Source organism: Gorilla gorilla, chromosome 2 (genome assembly GCF_029281585.2).
Source record: "Gorilla gorilla gorilla isolate KB3781 chromosome 2, NHGRI_mGorGor1-v2.1_pri, whole genome shotgun sequence".
NCBI classification, from domain to species: domain Eukaryota; kingdom Metazoa; phylum Chordata; class Mammalia; order Primates; family Hominidae; genus Gorilla; species Gorilla gorilla.
The window spans coordinates 206,683,009-206,690,869 of record NC_086017.1 but is presented as its reverse complement, the minus strand read 5'-3'; positions in this window follow the sequence as shown (position 1 = coordinate 206,690,869).

Here is a 7,861-nt window from a genome sequence, read left to right as displayed (position 1 = left end):
ACCTATTGCTTTTCATTTTTAAAAACAAGTTATTGTTGTGAGCTTTCTTTGAAGTGCTTCATCTCGATTTTTTCTAAAAGTGAAATCACGAAAGTGTTCGTGTTCTGCCAATTTCTACAATCATGATGGTAACAGGAAATAAGACATAGTGGATCATAAAGAGAAAACCAGAATGAATACTGACTATCATCTACGCTACACTTATAGGTGATAATTGGGTTGGTCCTTACATATAGAGTATATTATGTAATTCAAGGCATTATCTGATGTCACAAGCAAAAATTTAAAAACTTTTGAAAGAATGTTCTAAGTGGTAATATCCAAGGTTGTGTTGATTTGACTTTTTCCACTGTACATAGAGGTTGGGTTTATTTTCAAGCTTCTAAATTGTTGTAGTGGGAAAGAGGGCTTTTGCGCTGCCTTGAAAGCTATGAGCTTCATACTCAATTTCCATGACTGTGAGGCTCCATGTGAAGGAATTGCAGAGAGAAAGGCAAAAGTTGTAAACACTTAGTTCATTTCTGTATTCCCAATTCACAGAGTTGAAGTCATTCTAGGAGATCCACAGAAATAAAGGGGAAGCCTTCCTTAATCATGTGGATGTTTAATTTTCAAAACATAAACACAGAAAACACAAACACATACAACAATGCAACCTCATATTTCTTTTACATATGAAAATATGCACAATACTTAAAACTATGTGATTCCTGTTTAGAGCTTTCAGCAATTGCATGGATTATAGTCACAATTCCCTTCACTACAAGTGCGAAATAATAAAGTCTATCTCCCAAAGAAATGAGAATTGAAATAATATAATGGTGTAAAATGCTTGGTACACAGAATGCAGTAAACTAAAGGCAGGTAGCTATTATTGAAAACTAGTATTTGTATGTTTGTGTCAAGTACAAGTAAATACATTTTGAAGGCAAAGGAAGGTATTTTTTTTCTAAAAGTGTAATTCAGGATGGCCAAATAAACTCCTATGGGATTCAACCCTTCTTCTCTTGCAACTATGGATGAAATATAAAAATAAATACATAAAACAGAAAAACACCTGGAAACTAGTAGCACTAGGAAGTTCAAAAGAAACAGGCAGATTCCGAAGGAGTTGAACAGCCTATAGCGAATCATCCACTTTTTGACTTTCAGGTCAAGCATGTCAGTGCTGGTGGCAAAACCAAAACTCTATCCTAACATCCACTTTCTTTCTGAACCAACAAAACCACATCCACCAGAAAATGAGGGAAGAATCCCAGAAAGGAGAGCTCTAGACTGGAGAGCCCCAAATTGTGGCTGTAGGCTCTGCCCAGACTTTAACTGACTCTTGAGCTATGCCTAAGTGGAGCAGATTCCAAATGGGATAGCTGAGGACAGAGGAGTTCCGTGAGAGTGGATGTGCACATCACCCCCCACGACAGGAAGTTTTCAGTTTCAATGCAACCAACTTAATTTCCTGCCAAGGAATAAAAAATAAAACCCCAAAGACGAAATAAATATATTCATCAACTTTTTGGAGGAGCATAACAGAGTCTAAAATCTCCAAAAATAAACCAAATTCACAATTCCAGAAACAACAACTAATCACTCCACATATTTCAGCCAGTTTAAAATAAAGAATTAAAAACTAAAAGGCCCCAAAACTGAGACCAAGCTTGATAGGACACAGATGTTGGAATTAGCAGACAAGGATTTTAATGCAGCTATTATTATAATTATGCTTAAATAAGTAAAGGAAGCAATGCTCTTGGTGAAAAAAAGTTAGAAATATCAGCAAAGAAATAGGGGATATAAAATGAAAATCAAATGAATAAATATCTAAACTACATTTTTTTTAAAAGTAGGTTTACTTGGAAGGGCTCAACAGATTCAAAATGACATAAGAGTTAGGGAACCTGATGATGTTAGTCCAGTGGAAATTATCTAATCAGTAGAATATGGAGAAAATAAGACTGAAAAAATATAACAAGCAGGGCATCAGGCTTCTTTGGGACGGTATCAGGCCTAACAGACGTTTAGCTAAAACTCCAGAAGGAGAAAGGAGAGGGAGAATAAAGGAGAAAGTATCTTTACTGAAAGATAACTGCAAAGAAACCGTAACCATGTACAGCACAGCCAAACTGCTTCAAAAGAGACAGAGAAAAAGCTTGAAAGCAGCCACAGAAAATTGACGCATTACATACAGGAAACAACAATTTAAATTATTGCTGATTTTACATCAAACACCATGGAGGCCATCCATAGAAAACCACATCATTAAAGTGCTGAAAGCAAAAAGAAAGAAAACAAAGCAAAAAGGAACTGTCACCCTAGACATTTATATCACGTGAAAACAACCTTCAAGAATGAGGGCGAGTCAGAAAATCAGAGGAAGCTATGAAAGCTATGAGAGCGTGTCAGTGACAGGCACGTGGTGGAGGAAATGCTGAGATGGCTGCTCGGGCTTCATGGAAACAACCTGTGGTGAAAACTTGGATCTTCAGTGACGAATAGAAAGCATTATAGGTGGTGGCTGGGCGCAGTGGCTCACGCCTGTAATCCTAGCACTTTTGGAGACCGGGGCAGGCGGATCACGAGGTCAGGAGAACGAGACCATCCTGGCTAACAGGGTGAAACCCCGTCTCTACTTAAAATACAAAAAATTAGCTGGGCTTGGTGGTGGGCGACTGTAGTCGCAGCTACTCGGGAGGCTGAGGCAGGAGAATGGTGTGAACCCGGGAGGCGGAGCTTGCAGTGAGCCGAGATCCTACCACTGCACTCCAGCCTGGGCGACACAGCGAGACTCTGTCTCAAAAAATTATAAGTGGTAAATATTTTGGTTAATATAAGAAGACATTTTCTCTGAGTTTCTTTAAAGAGCATGAGACTTTTTAAGTAAAAATTACAACATTATGTTTTAGAATTTGAATTGCATGTTTGTAATATATATGATAACCATACCAAAAAGAAAAGAGAAGAAACACAGGAAAACAGAGGTTTGGTATATGCACCTCTAAAATTGCATTCTTTATACGTTTTAAAAAAAATAAAAGTGGTGTAATATTTACAAGAAGACTGAAAAATCTTGGGTGTTTCTTTAATTCCAAGAGTAAACACTAAAACACTGCCAAAAGTATAGTTAAAACACCAATAAGTTAATTAAAAAAAATTCTTAAGAACATTGGACATTCTAAAGGAAGGCAGGAAAGAACAGAAAAACAAAAGTAGAGAAGACAAACAGAAGAAATAATAATGCAATTTTATACAAAGTGGTAAAAAACAAAAACAAAACAAAACACCTTACTGTTGCAGTACCAGATAGAAGACTTTCGTAGAAGTCTTCATTTCAGTATTCTTTCAGTAGTGAGTTGTTGAGTAATTACTTACGTGTTTAACACCGAAACAGGAATTTGGAAGATAAAGGTGAAGTAGACAGCATCCCTAAACTCAAGGAGCTTAGAGTTTAGTGGGAGAAAGAAAGGGAAGCATAACATGAGAATGCAATCCAGTCAGAGAAACAGGGGCCACGGCCCAGGAAGCTGCAGAGGCTTGAGGGGAACACAGGCCAGATGGTGTTAGGCTGTGGCCACCGGCGCAAGATAACATCTGCATGGATGCTTGTGAATGGGAGGCGGAGAGGGAGGGTGGTAAGAACAAATCATTGATCATCAGCAAATGTCAGGCTGTCTGCACATTTACTTACCTAGAGATAATATCCTGTGAAAAACAAAACTGTATTTCCTTTATGGTGAATATCATAGATGCTCATGGAAAACTCGGAAAACTCAGAAAACAGACGAAAGGATAAAGTAAAAATCACCAGTGGTTCAAATACCTGTAGATAAGCGTTGGAATTTTGTTCACTTTCAGTTTTTAAAAATGGTCAAAAAATAATGACCTTCTAATAGACAAAGAATCCACACTAATTTTTACCAAAATTTTTGATTTTCTCATCTGTATGACAATTTTACATTCACGCCTCAATCAGAGTACGTGGTTTTATGCCTACCCATCACAGTATATATTTGCACTCAGTCTCCTATGAACAATATTGTAGTATTTCCCTTCAGGAAATCAAAATGGAGTCCATGACAAATTCTAATAAAATTGTTTTAAGAAGGAGTAAATAGTCTATAGAAGGAAAGAATAAAACGTAAGCAAAGCAAAAATCAACTACTGGGTTATCTTTCCAAGCCATTCAACGTTTGAACAAAGGAGAAAACTTAAATTGTAAATTTTGCCAAAAATTTCTCCACAAAATTATACTTATTTTTTGGTTATTATAACCATATTTTTATGTACATAATCCAGTGCCTAACTAGATGGTGGAGCTGCATTTTGGTACAGCACATGAATGTCACTGATACCATGAATTCATGTCCGTAGTTTTATTATGTAATATTCTAACCTGTACAGAAAATCATCATTTTATGGTGGAGAAATATAGAGTGCAGGCATAGTTGTTTCTTTTTTCCCCACTAGATATCTTGAAATGAGAATAATAGTTTTACCTTTTCCATTTTTTTATCTTAACAAACTCACAGTTCCACTGAAATGGTAAGATTATATGAACTAGATATGTATTCTGCAATCATTACAAACACCTCATTTGAGAAGGTCCATTGGCCTCCCGAGGATACATTTTATGTTTCTGCATTTTATGTCGTAAAAACTAAACCTGTTTTGTTTCTGTAGTGATGCTATGTGTTATGCTGTCATGAAAGACTTCTTTCTAAAAATATACATTTAATTTTCTGTAACCGTGCTTTTCATGTCTCTCCCCAGTGTGAAATAAAAGTCAAACTCCCTTGGCTGACAAATAAGATCCCCTTCCTGCTTTGATCCCCACTCTCGTGCTGGCCTCACAGCTCTCCCGCAATACATTGTTTTCCAGCTACAAAATAGACTTCTCAACTCTCCGAGGAGGGCAACCTTTGAGGGGTTCTCTTCATTTTCTTCTGCTTTTAACACTGCACGGAAGATTTTTCTGCCCTTCTGCCACCCCTTTCCTAAGAAAACCCTAAATGACTCTCTATAGACCCTTCCGTGTGGCTCTGCAAGAAGACTGTCACTGTTGTTTCCCTTTTTTTCTTTTTTGAGACGTTGTCTCACTCTGTCGCCAGGCTGGAGTGCAGTGGCATGATCTCGGCTCACTGCATCCTCCGCCCCCACTCAGGGTTCAAGTGATTCTCTTTTCTCAGCCTCCCAAGTAGCTGGGATTACAGGAGCGCACCACCATGCCCAGTTAATTTTTGCGTTTTTAGTAGAGACGGGGTTTCATCACGTTGGCCAGGATGGTCTCCATCTCTTGACCTCATGATCCGCCCACCTCAGCCTCCCAAAGTGTTGGGATCACAGGCATGAGCCACTGTATCTGGCCCCATTTTAGTAATTCTATTTACAGGAAAACGTTCATACAATTAGTTGTCCAAAGAATAACACTTTCCTTTATCAAATTACACTATCTAATATGGAAAGTTTAATATTCCACAGGACAAGTTAGATGGTGAGACTGCATTTTATTCTTTTTGAATGAACCTAGTTTGTGTAGGGTCATTTTGGATGAATAAAATAATTGAAAATTAATAAACAAAAATCCTATTGTTGAAAATTATTCTGGCTTTAGGTACATGTAAAGCTATACAACAAAATTAAGTTAAATGCATTTAAACATTTTGAAATTAAAAAAACTAATTTATTTCATGTGAAAAGAACTGATATACCACTGTATAACAATAATAAATTCTCTGGGAAATATTCATTAGTCTAGGAAATACTGTTTTTCTCCCAAAATCCAGTTTAACTCCCGAATCACTTTTAAATTTCCTGAATTATACCTTACTTGAAAATGTTACTTAATGAAAATTTAATATGGCGGAGATTTGAAAAAATTCTATCTCGGCTATGATTCTTAGTTTTCATAATTATCTCTCTTGAACATCTGACTTCATGTAGAGAAAAGATGATAAAATAGATGCAAAGACGGAGGATAGCCTTTCACCTAGTATCTTTCATCCTTGCTTTCTCTTTGGTTTTGCACGAAGTGACTCTGTGGAAACACATTTGAGGAAAAAGAGCCTTGTACCCTTATCTGTGTCTGAATTTCAGTCTTTGCCATGTGGCAACACTTGATTTTGATCATACACAAAACTAAGAGCTCATGTTGTCTTGTTTCTCAGTTGTGGAGTTGCTTTAGAATATACTCATTAGGTTCCACCCTGAGGGTATTTACAAAATACAAATAGCATTTGTCACTTGAGTTAAAACGTAATGTTATAGTTAGGTTTGTTCTGTGAGGCTGTGTTAAATCAGCACTGATCAAGGCTACTGTGTATGTTTGTGAGTGGGTATTGTCGCTTTCGCTTTTGGAGCACAGGCAGATCTTGCATTCGTCTCTCGCCCCTTTCCGTATTTGCTTGTGGTTTGGATTGCATCTCAATCTTCACTCGCTTCCCAAACAAAATACACTATCATCTATTTTCAGGTTGGAAAGAATAGAAATGTTCTTGGTTTGATGAGCAAAAACATCCACAAAGAGCTGTTAGTGGTTAGTAATGTGGTACATTTCCCTTCTGGCTATAATCACATGAACTACAATTACCACATCATGTAACAAGTCTTAAATGGTAAAATTTCAGGCAGATACATTTAGAAGTAATCCAAATTGTTTTCTATCAAGTCAATAGATGAATTAATGCTTACATCATTTATTTGAAAAATATTATTGGGTAGCTAGCATGTGCAAGGCACTCTGTGGTGTTCTGTAAAGTTAAGAGGACATGCCAAACATCCCTGCGCTGAGTGGGACTTAGAAATACACACATACAATGACACAACGGGCTAGGCAGCAGAACATCTTTAAAAGCCAGAGATAAATGGTTAAGGTCATACAGAGAAAGAAGGGATACCTCATAGGTGCAATGGGAACAGGAGACAAAGAAGGAAGGAGGCGTTGCCCATGACTGGCAGTTGAAACAGTCCCTAAGGAGAGGTGAATGTGAATCTTTAGAAATAATGGGTGAGTCTTCCAAATAGAGAAAAGAGCTTGAACAAAGGCTCAGGAGGGGAAGCTCAGAACTGTTTTCATTGTTTTGTAAATGAGCCACCTGTTCCTGGCTTTCCCATTCCTTTCTTAGGGTTCCTTCTGAATTCATCCAAGGATATTCGTGGAGAAGGGTCTCCTTCCCCTATTTTATTTTTCACCCAAATTGGAGGATCATCAATGATTTGTCAGTTTTCTCTAATTCTCATTTTTCCGTGGGCTACTTTGTTCTTCTTTGAGCACTCTTTCTTATGGAAGACAGTGAAGGAAAACTTTGGGTGTGTGCGTTTTAAAATATATTCCAAAAAAAGAAAATTCCTCGAGCAGTACAGTTATTTTCTGGAATTCTTATTTGCTGTAGTTCCCCAAATATTTAGCATTTATGTGTTTGGTGACAGAGCCTATTTTTACATAACCTAGCACAGATACATGCGGTGTTCCTACTTTTGATCTTCCAGAAGTTGATAGTGTCATGGCTAAAAGGCATTGCCTGGCCTTGTTTCATGAGCTTCATTCATGAGTCTCCCTTACATAGCATTTGAGCAAGAATACATCTTTTGACAGTGAAAAAAAGATTAGCTACTATCAAGAAACATACAGTTTCTTGATACGGTAACTTCACTTTGAATCAGTGTCATGACCTTTGTGTAAGCTAATGTACATTCAGTTAAAGAAAAGCCAAATTTCCTATTATATTGATTCAATTATTCTCTAGAAGTTTTACAAAATGAAAAGTTTTTAAGATTGTAGGACGATAAACTTTTACTAACTATCCATGACTTTGGTGAACACTAGCCTTATTCTGGTTAAGTGTAAAAGTTCAGTGTGCTACTGAGGGAC